Source organism: Amblyomma americanum, chromosome 8 (genome assembly GCF_052857255.1).
Source record: "Amblyomma americanum isolate KBUSLIRL-KWMA chromosome 8, ASM5285725v1, whole genome shotgun sequence".
Lineage (NCBI taxonomy): Eukaryota > Metazoa > Arthropoda > Arachnida > Ixodida > Ixodidae > Amblyomma > Amblyomma americanum.
The window spans coordinates 134,132,732-134,144,860 of record NC_135504.1 but is presented as its reverse complement, the minus strand read 5'-3'; positions in this window follow the sequence as shown (position 1 = coordinate 134,144,860).

Here is a 12,129-nt window from a genome sequence, read left to right as displayed (position 1 = left end):
AATATTATGTACTTAATAGGAGCATATACTGCCCAGTCACAGTGTCATGAACGGATGAAGCAGCTATGAAACTTTTTTTTACTTTTGTCCTCATTCTTGAACCAAATCATATCAGGCTCTCTCGTGCCAGGCGCACTTCTGAAAACGCTTTCGGCATTCTAGCCAGCCGCTGGCAGATATACAGGGCGCCGATGCGACACAAGCCGCTCAAGGCAGTGCAACTTGTGCTTGCCAGAGTTGCATTGCACAATTATCTTCGGTCTAGGGGGGCATGAAGACAACTGTATACTCCACCCGAGAGCCTCTATGTGGAAGATGTGCTAACAGGCAAGACACCACTTTCTCCTACTTTGCGAAATTCGTGGCAATCTTGGCTCGTGTCTTGAAGCTGTTGCACTGCTAGGAACGCACGAGGCCTGCCTAGTCTGTATAACTGTGCATGCCGTTGTAGACTTGACAGAACACATTCTTATAAGCAGCAGTTTATTAATGCGCTTCCAAGAATTTGGAATACTGATCATGAGAGTATGCACAGGGGCAGACATCAGCAAATGGAGCACTATACCCTTTTGCAGGTGTGATCGTAGCTCGCCTCTTCAAACAGCACCAGCAGGCTCTACCAGGCTATGCATCTGATACCTGCCAGTTTTAGACCATGTGTGAAAAAGGCAAGGAGGCCAATAGCCTGTCCTGTTCACCTCTGTTGAAACCTGTGCATATCTCTAATCGTAGCTGCATGTAGTGCTCTCCTTCTTTTACAAGTGATCAGGACAAAGAGCACGAAATGATGTGCCTACAATAATTTTATGACTTGGAATGAATGTCACGCAACATTTTCCTAGCTTCTTTTTCTATTTATGCAACATACATTGGTCTGGTTTGTCAAGATTGCATATCTGAACGGCCCTCTGCTTCAGTGTTTCGGTTCCTCATGAACAACTGCTTTCAACCCAACAGATGATTCCCGCTTGTGTACTGCTATGTGCAGTGCCTCATTCAATATTTGCATTTGTTATATCTTTTTTCTCTACTTTGGAACGTTTATTCCTTTTGCAAGGCCTTGAGAGGAGGGCCACTGCCAAGCATTTACTCTGCAATCCGATCAGCAGTGCCAGTTTTCAAAGTGCTGTGTGAGATTTGCCAAAGTGTAGGTTGAGTACAGTTGTGTCCTATTAATGAGACCCCAGATAACGTGGGTGATTCAAACTATGGGCAGCTTTTCTGGGGGCATAGGTTTTTCAATATATTTTGTGCCTTGTTAATATGGAAGCTCGTCCAGACAATGGACGGGGGAAAGTATAGCGCCCATTGCAGGTCATGTACTTTTGCCGGCTAATATAAAACTGGGCTATTTATATTAACGAGCCACTGCTGTAGCAGAATGTTGACTCTTCAATCTGGAGCTTTCCAATATTTTGACCACAGGGTGCTATTGAATGGCAGTGAAAAAGGGGAAATGTTTCTAGTCACAACTTCTCTTTTGTGGTTTCATGCTTTAGGGTGCCAAGAGTCGAGTTGACACCCCTTACTGTCTGTTATATTCATTGAATGGCTGTGAAGACATCTCTGTCTACTTTATATGCTGCATATAAATTCGCTTTTAGCAGCTGTGAAATGATTGAGTACAGATGTGCACAGTGGTTTGAGAGATATCAGCAGCCACAGTAGGAGGTGTATTATCACTCTGAGACACGTCTCATGGACCACTAGGTGCTTCAAACTGCACCACTTTAATGAAGTGTAACGGCTCTTTCGTTACTTCAATTGGTGAATGGGAGATCTTAACCATAGAATTGTTTTCTTTTTCCTGAGCTTTTTGCCCTTCACGATTCACTGGACTGGCTGCTCTATGAACAGATTTTCTCAGCAACCAAATAGTTCACATTAACAAGGCTTGACTGTATTCCTGTCCGTGCAGTGTGACAGTCTGAATTTTTTTTCAGAGGAAATTTACTGACGATTACAATACTCGGTAATGCGAAATTTGGGTTGTCCTTACATTGTGATCGCGTTAATGGTTCTTGTCTACGGCTATTTTCAGATTTACGTTCACCTTAATGCACTTTGCTGCCTGCTTAATCACTGCACCCTTAAACTCCCTCTAAAAAGTATGAGATCACTGCGGCACCTGCATTGGAGGAATGCGCAAGCATTGACTCCTCCTCGCACCTCTTTGCCTCTGTTTACTCAACTCGTCACCTCCCTTTCAAACTTGGCGCCACTATCGCTGTGGCCCCGCCCACTTTTTCTTATAACTCAGTTTGTTCGAACGTTATCGTGATGACAAGCTCGTGAGGGCACAAAACCGCAAACATAGCCATACCATGCTTACGCATTAGAATTCGCTCATTCTCATCTTACACATTATCTGAAACATACATTGAATACACTCGTAAACTAACGCACTGTGTGAAAGACCACCTGACATAGATATAATGCCCCACTTTAACTAAGCTGTCCTAATGTCGATGCATGGCCTAAGGGCTACAAGTCTGATTCGGGATCCAAAACTGCCAGGTTCATATGCAGGGAGAGATTTCCATCTCTCCAATCTACCACCTGCTCGTCGTGGCATTTTGCTCTGCTACTACCTGCCACAGCTAGCAGGTGGCGTGTTAGGCCATTGACTAGGAATCTAGAAAAAGAAGTCTGAGCTACGCTTTAAATACAGCAGGAGTTAAGGAACGGCACCTAAGAGCTGAGCTCTAAAAACAGCAGTGTGTATTTCTGACCAAATGGCCTAACATGTGTAAAGACAGAAGGATGATGCTTTCATTTAAAATGGAGTTTATGCGTGTGTTGGAAATGTCATTAGTTATGAAAATAGTCACATTAACATTCCCCTCTTTAATGCCAAATGGCCCTGGGTGTATTAATAAAGGAAAAGAAATAAAAACACTTTCGGAAAGAATAACGTTGACTTGGTGCACTTAAATTGCTATTTAAGTATTGCAAAAATATTTTAATGTGGGTCTCTTCAAACAAAGCATGCACCATCATGTGGACGTTCTTCTTAGCCTTGCCTAAGGTAGTGTTGTGTTCTTATGCTACAAGAAATGCTTCATGCTGCTGCCATACATTGCATTCTTTGCTCTTGCGCAAGACATGTCCATCAAGGATCCTGGCGCGACCTAGCAGACTCTTGTGGTGCCATGAAGCCGGTCTTAAAAACTGGCGGGAACTGTCAAGTCAAGTCAAGTTTATTTTTTTCTTTTCGTCCAAAAGAAAGGGGCCAGGACCAAAAGCTGTGAAAGACAGTTTGACAAGGCCCTGGCCCCCTACAATAATTGGCAGAGTAACAGCTAGGAGAAAGATCAGTCCGTATGAAAATAAGACACACAGTAAAGCACAAAAACAGAAAATTAGACACATCCTAAAAACACAGTCTTAAAATTAGAATAAATCAAGATAACAGTCTAGGTACAAAGCAGCACTAGGTTCACAACAGTTTTTCACGGCAAAAAAGACAAATTCGGCGATTAGACTCGTATACTGGATCGAATCCAGTTGCATGCAACTTATTCAGTAGTTTTGGTACAGTGTAGCATAATGATTGAGTGCATGAATACGTGCGAGGCACTGAAACAAGATATTTTTCTTTGTGTCGGGTTTGTCGGTTTCGGATATTTTCTTTTAATTCTGCAAGGTTTACGACGATACTTACATTAGATTTTATGAAATATTTATAAGCTACGATTATCTTGTAATCAAAAAGGAGAACCCAGAGAGGACATTATACTTCAAGAAAAGCTCTTTGGTTGGATGACGGTAAGACACACCCGCAACATACCGTAATGCTCTTTTCTGCAACAAGTGTAATTTGGATAAGTTGGTTACCCCTGTGGTGCCCCAGACTAAGCTGCAGTACTGTAAGACTGGTAGCACAAGCGCGGTATATAACAAGTGTTTTATTTTAGAAGGCAGCAAGTATCTTGTTCGGGCGATGGCGCCAACTGCTGATGCAACTTTTGAATGCAAGTAATCTATGTGGTCGATCCATGTAAGGTGCCTTGAAAATACCACTCCGAGTACTTTCACAGAGTTCACAATTTCAACTTTTTCTGCTCCAAATAGTACGCTCAAGATCTCTGGTAATTCCTTCCCTTTTGGAATGTATAGGACTGCTTTTGTTTTGCTTGTGTTTATTTTTAAGTGGTTTGCTTTGACCCAAGAATCCAAGTCCAGAAGCGCCATATTTGCTCGCTCCTCTACATCTGCTTGCGTACTTCCGGTAACGAAAATGGTGGTGTCGTCCGCATAGGAATTAAACTTTACGTCCTGAGTGCAGTGCACCATATCATTAATATAAATAAGGAAGAGTAGCGGTCCGAGTATGCTTCCCTGTGGCACGCCGGCATGAACGGATTGCAAAGAAGATTTAATGTTATTTATTTCGACATAATGTGTCCTGTTGCTAAGGTATGATGTAAGAAGCGCATGTGGTGTTCCACGAACGCCGTATCTGCGCAATTTCGAAAGAGGGATAGTGTGATTGACAAGATCAAATGCCTTTGAAAAATCGACATAGATGCCCAGTACCATACGTTTTTTGGTGAATGCTTCAATGATAAAATCTTTTTGCGTTAAAAGTGCTGTTTCTGTTGATCGATGCTTCCTGAAATCATGTTGATAATCGAGCAGAAGATTATTACGCGATAAAAACGATACCATGAAGAGCTTTCTGCTCACCGCGCCAGAAAAGTTCTATCGGCATTTGTCTCCTAAAAAGAAAATAACATACAAATTGTGTACAAATGGCGAAACAATAACGTCACAACCGCAAGTGGCATCTGCTTTTAATCAATTTTTCTGTTCAGTATTCACAAACGATGATGGTAAGAAACCACATCCCGACTTAGTGTTACATTATCTGCCAATTAATAATGTTATTGTTTCTGAACAGGGCCTTCTGTCGTTACTGCTGAATATCGACAACAAAAAGTCACCAGGTGCTGATGGTATACCCAATGCTTTCCTTGTTAGGTATGCCGAGTGGTGCAGTAAATATTTATGTATTATGTTCAATCTTTCTTTGACTAAAGCAGAAATTCCCTTTGATTGGAAATGCAGTAAAATCGTGCCGATACCCAAAGCAGATAACTCATCATTACTTTCGTCTTATAGGCCAATATCATTATTGTGTACATGTTCCAAGGTTCTTGAGCACATTATTTTTAATCATATCTCGACATTTGTTGAACATAATAATCTAATCGACAGCAGGCAACATGGGTTCCGAAAAGGACTCTCCACACTAACAGCACTCCTGGAGCTAACTCACGATTTCGCAACAGCCATTGACATTCAAAGCCAAATCGACATTATATTTCTTGATTTTGAAAAGGCTTTTGATCGCGTCTCTCACCCTAAACTTCTTTCAAAACTAGAACCGCTGCTGAAAAACAATTCTCTTCTTGCATGGATCGAAGCTTACCTATGTGGCCGATCCCAATGCGTCAGAATAGATCACGTGTGCTCTGCTCCTGCGCCTGTCAAGTCCGGTATACCGCAGGGATCTGTTCTCGGGCCCTTATTCTTTTTAATATTTATTAACGACATAGTACATAACCTACCCGTTAAAATCAAGCTATACGCCGATGACTGCATAGTCTATCACGAAATTCACAACTCCAGCGATCAGGCTCAACTTAATAGTGCCTTAGCAAGGATTGCAACCTGGTGCTCAGACTGGCAGATGTCAATAAACACAAAAAAATCTGTTGCGATGACCGTAACACGCAAAAGGCAGCCATTAAATTTCTCATATTCTATAGGCAGCAGCACTCTCGCAGTGGTAAACAACTATAATTACCTAGGCATAATCATAACATCGGATCTAAGGTGGAACGAACATATATCGGATATTGTGAAGAGGGCCATGCGGAAATTAGGTTATTTAAGAAGAACTCTGCGACAATGTACAAACGAAGTTAAACTAATAGCCTATAAAACCTTTGCTCGACCAGTTCTAGAATATGGATCAATTGTTTGGGACCCGCACACTCGTGGCAACATGGACAAGCTCGAATCTGTACAAAAGGAAGCAGCTAGGTTTATATACCGATCATATATCTGGCGTACTTCCGCGAGTACTCTAGTAAAAAAGGCAGGTTTAGACAATTTACAAAAACGGCGTCAGTATGATCGATTAAAATCCATGCACTTGCTGTTTCATGATAAACTAGGTATGAGAAAACACGATTACATAGAGCCTGTACACCGACGAACCACCCAATTGCATCATAGCAAAAAACTTAAAGATTATTCCTGCCACACTCAATCCTTCGCTAACTCTTTTTTTCCGAAAACTGTCCGTGAGTGGAACCGGCTTCCGGCCAGCATTGTAGAATGCCCTACTACTGAAGCATTTATGAATGCTGTCAGAATGCGGTCAGATAGTAATTGATGATTACGGAGTGTTCTTGAGATTTTTTTTGGGGGGGTTTCTGCACGCAACTTTCCTTCATCTATTTTTGCTTGTGAGTGCATCTCATTTGTTGAAGGCAGCGTGTTGTGCCTTGATTCGTTTCGCGCATGTCACTTATGTTTTTTTTTATTTTTATTCTCCCGCTCCTGCTTACAGCCTCACCTAGAGGCTAGCAGTACTGTGTAAATAAAATAAATAAATGTAGTATTTTTTCCATAGCTTTAGAAAATACTGGTAATATCGAGGTTGGGCGATAGTTGACGAAAAGACTACGATCTCCAGATTTAAATATAGGAACCACACGTGCAGTCTGCATTGCTTGGGTAAATACGCCCTTGGACAAAATCAAGTCATATATAAAAGTAATGACTGGACAAATTACGTCAAGAATATGCTCTACAGGAAGTACCTGCATACCACATACATCCTCGGATTTACTATTTTTGATGGAATTAATACAAAGGCATACTTCTGTGCAGTCCGTCGGAGAAAAGAACAGTGAATGGCATGTAGCACTCTGACAGAGGAAGCGTTCAGCATGGGGTGTATTGTTTGCACCGGAGTAATCACTGTTATCGGCCTGCTGTACGAAAAAACTATTTAAGGCGTCAGCTAATTGGCTGCCATTTAGCCGTTTCCCTTCATGTATAAGTGTATCGGGTATAACTCCTTGAGTGCCAGAATGCATTACTGAGTTCAGTTTTCGCCAGAGTACATCAGAACGTTTTATGCTCTCATCAGAAAATATATCTGCAAAATAGGCGTTCTTTGCTGCACGTAGTCTAGACGTAAGCTTATTTCGGTACGCTTTAAATTCGCAAAAGGCATGCGTATATTTGTCTTTTACAAACTTTGCATAGAGGCCATTTTTGTATTTAATCGAATCTAGTAATTCCCGCGTTAGCCAAGGCTTCGGAGCATTTTTCGGTATTCTTCTTGGACGTGATGGAAAATGTGTATCGTACAGTGCTTTGAAGAGGTCAATGAATTTGCAGTATGCTGTCACTATCTTGAGTTGCGTAGACAGGGTTTCAGTCCTGCTTACTAACGGAAATACGAAACGAATCATGTGTAGCAGGGGTAATTTCTCGTAAGAATTTCGTTTTTCTGGTTTTATTAGCTATGACATATGATTTTCGAACCGACATTACTATTTCAAAGTGGTCACTGAGGCCAGTGCATACAGTATTTGCAGTCGTTATATCTGTATTAATATTTGTTATAAATATATCTAGTAATGAGGAACTATCTGGAGTGACACGAGTGGGTTCTGAAATGGCATTCCAAAAGCCTTTTCCATCCATAATATCACCGAGCTTCTTTTGTGTGTTTGTCCGTAAAAGCATATTCAAATTTATATCGCCCCCTAAATAAAGATCTAACTTTTTGTCTGTCACATAACCAAATATATCCTCCAAAAAATTAAAAAAAAATATGTTGAAATCACCGGAGGGCGGCCGGTATACGACGCAAAAAAGATTTATATCTGAGCGCAAAGTAAGTACCTCGAAGTCTGGAGTAACCGCACAAAATTCAGATACTTCTTCGCAGGTTATGTTTTCTTTGGCTAAAATGGAGACGCCACCGCCTCGCTTATCCGAACGATATCGAAAAAATGACTGGTAACCAGGCAGATTGAACACGTGTGATTCTTGAATGTACCATGTTTCTGTGAGCATGATAACAGAAAATACTATGCCGAACATGTCAAGTACAAGAATCAGTTTGCCTTCCTTATTTGCAACAGAGCGCACATTTTTTTGAGAACACATAATGCCGGATATTTTGATTTTACTGTAGTTTTAAAATCACAAGGTTGAAGAACCATTTGAAAGAAAGAAGTCTAAAGTACGACTGCCACTACGACTAAACCAACTTTGTCAGGTCATCAATGTGCTCGACACAGACGACTGACGAGGCATCTGCTTTTCGGGCATAGATTTTTCCATGCCGCGTCCACAAATACTTCCAGCCAACTGCTTTTCGCTTCTTGTTTGCTGCGCCAAACAGCCGTTTTGTTGCCGGGGAAAGGTGCTTATTCACAAAGATGGGGACCTTTGGTTTGAGGTTTAAGTCCTCTGACGTAAGGTTTTGTTTCTTCGCCTTTTCAAGAAAGGCGTCGCGCTTTCCCCTGCGCGTAAACTGGACGACAATGTTAGAGGCAGTAGTGTTACCGGCTGTTCGAACTCGGTGGCATGCCTCAATGTCAGTATTTTCAAGAGGAACACCAATAACTGCGCCAAGTTTCTTGGTGATTTCAAGAATGCTTTCATCCGCAGTTTGCGGCACGGCCGAGATTTCAACGTTGAAACATCGGGAGTGCTGTTCATTTTGCCCAAGACGAATTTCATGATCTTTTAACTGTGAGCGCCGGGCATCACGTTCCTCCTTCAAACTAGTGACACATTTTCTGAGCTCTTCATTTTCTTCATCAACGGTCTTAACTGAGGTTTTCATTTTTTCATAGCTTTGTTATATGCATGTCAAGCTGCTCTTAATTTCTCTGACATCTTTTCTTAGTTCCCGCTCGAATCCTTCTTTGAATTTTTTGAATTCTTGCTTTAGTTCATGCTTGAAATCTTCAAACAGTTTCACAAGTTCTTTCGACATTTCGGACAATTGTGCTCAAGTGGTATTCCAAGGGTTTACAGTTTACGTGGCATAATCCAAACAGAAACAAAAGAAAGCAGGATCAAGGAAACCTTTTCATGTGACAGCAGCAATGTTGCGGATACGTTTAAAGTAATATGACAGCCAGAAAAATCCAGAACTAACCTGTAATGCACGAGAAAAGGTGTTTAGCGATGTGTTCGCTCCGCCACTGATGCTGCCAATAAGATGCCTTGCCTCCGTTGAGGAAATATATAGCCCTTGTCGCTGTTGACGTCACGGATAGCCGTAATCTTTGAAGGTATTTCAGCCAGGTACAGGTGCACTCCACTGCTGTGGGCAGGCTTTCGGCAAAAAACGGGTACAAGCGGCGGACAGGCGTCGGACGGCGGGCGAAGTTTCTCGGGACGGTACTCCTGTAATACACGGGAAAAGGTGCTTAGCGATGTGTACGCTCCGCCACTGCTGCTGCCAATGCGATGTCTTGCTTCCGTTGAGGAAATATATAGCCCTTGTCGCTGTTGACGTCACGGATAGCCGTTATCTTTGAAGATATTTCAGCCAGGTACAGGTGCACTCCACTGCTGTGGGCAGGCTTTCGGCAAAAAACGGGTACAAGCGGCGGACAGGCGTCGGACGGCGGGCGAAGCTTCTCGGGACGGTACTCCTGTAATACACGGGAAAAGGTGCTTAGCGATGTGTACGCTCCGCCACTGCTGCTGCCAATGCGATGTCTTGCTTCCGTTGAGGAAATATATAGCCCTTGTCGCTGTTGCCGTCACGGATAGCCGTTATCTTTGAAGGTATTTCAGCCAGGTACAGGTGCACTCCACTGCTGTGGGCAGGCTTTCGGCAAAAAACGGGTACAAGCGGCGGACAGGCGTCGGACGGCGGGCGAAGTTTCTCGGGACGGTACTCCTGTAATACACGGGAAAAGGTGCTTAGCGATGTGTACGCTCCGCCACTGCTGCTGCCAATGCGATGTCTTGCTTCCGTTGAGGAAATATATAGCCCTTGTCGCTGTTGACGTCACGGATAGCCGTTATCTTTGAAGATATTTCAGCCAGGTACAGGTGCACTCCACTGCTGTGGGCAGGCTTTCGGCAAAAAACGGGTACAAGCGGCGGACAGGCGTCGGACGGCGGGCGAAGCTTCTCGGGACGGTACTCCTGTAATACACGGGAAAAGGTGCTTAGCGATGTGTACGCTCCGCCACTGCTGCTGCCAATGTGATGTCTTGCTTCCGTTGAGGAAATATATAGCCCTTGTCGCTGTTGACGTCACGGATAGCCGTTATCTTTGAAGATATTTCAGCCAGGTACAGGTGCACTCCACTGCTGTGGGCAGGCTTTCGGCAAAAAACGGGTGCAAGCGGCGGACAGGCGTCGGACGGCGGGCGAAGTTTCTCGGGACGGTACTCCTGTAATACACGGGAAAAGGTGCTTAGCGATGTGTACGCTCCGCCACTGATGCTGCCAATAAGATGACTTGCCTCCGTTGAGGAAATATATAGCCCTTGTCGCTGTTGACGTCACGGATAGCCGTTATCTTTGAAGGTATTTCAGCCAGGTACAGGTGCACTCCACTGCTGTGGGCAGGCATTCGGCAAAAAACGGGTACAAGCGGCGGACAGGCGTCGGACGGCGGGCGAAGTTTCTCGGGACGGTACTCCTGTAATACACGGGAAAAGGTGCTTAGCGATGTGTTCGCTCCGCCACTGCTGCTGCCAATGCAGCAGGATTGCTCGGGAAAGGAGAGAAGTTTTCAAGTGCTACTTCTGCTATGAAGGCCAAGTTAGCTGGCAATGGAAACTTGTGTCAAGGTGAAATAGAAATCTGTGTTTATTCCTGCATGTTGAGCAAGTTTAACATTTCAAGTGGATCACTATGCCTTGGCAAATTAATTTTTACAATTGCCTGATGGGCATTTAGCATGGCCAACTGACGGTCTGGCCCTGGCGGTATTTGGCGGACAGCATGCGCCATCATACTGCCAAATGCGTCGCATTCATCATTGGCTGCCAGGCGTTGCTGACTCCTCTGTAGAGTTTCCACCGCTGTTGTCAGCAGAACTTTTCTTTGTTCTATTTCTTCATCATTTCGCCGTCTCTTTTTTGCAGGCCTTGAAGTCCCAGCTCCACTCTGCTGTGCTGGCTGACTTGGCTCTGCACAAATTTGTGGCGAACAAGGAAAATCCATTTCGGGATCTCCGGATTCGTTGTTCCAGAGCTCGCACTGCCGTTCAGTCTCCTGAAACAAAAGGACACAAAATCTTAAGTAAAAGGTACACAGGCTAAACTGTATCTTATTTAAGGTATGAGGCCACATTTGAAACATAGTTATGCTAGTATTAAAATTCCCAAGGCGACTCAGGGACGCTACAGTAAGGGCTTCGGAAATTTCTACAACCTTGGGTTTTTTAAAGTACACTGTCACTGTAGTAAACAGGTGCCTTGCTTTTCGCCTCCATCGAAAAGCGGCCACGGTGGCTGAAATTCAGCCCGTATCCTTGGGTTCAGCAGTCAGGCACCATAACCACTGAGCCATCGTGGCAGTACTAGGATTTAATGACTAATTTATTCCTTACAGTAATCCCCAATGCTCAAAGTTGCACATTGTCACATATAATAGGGAGTTTAAAATAAAATTATGGAGGAAAGAGGTTGGCAATAAGGATAACGTAGATTAACCGAAGACTATAGAAGATGAAGAAGAAGCATTCGGTAAGGTGGAGAGAGATGATTGGTGGAGAAGAGAAGAAGGAGAAGACAACAAGGCTTACGTGGACTAGCGCCAAGGCTATAAATGGACGACGGAGAGCTAGGCACAATGGGGAAGAACAGAGAAGCGGAGGCTCCGGCGGGTCAGGGACGCTTTGGCTTGAATAGTGCGACGCAGGCTACTGCTCCGGTGAGCTCGCATTCTACGGCTTTGCATCGTGGACTTCCTGCTGTTCCTGAGCCCGTTCTGGGGATTTAACTGAGGACGCTACCACCGCTACGGCCAAGTGTGTCTCCAGCGCTGTTGCCACCCATTCGGGTGGTGCCCCCAACGCCAACAACAATGGCATCACCTCCAAGGACGCTTGGACCA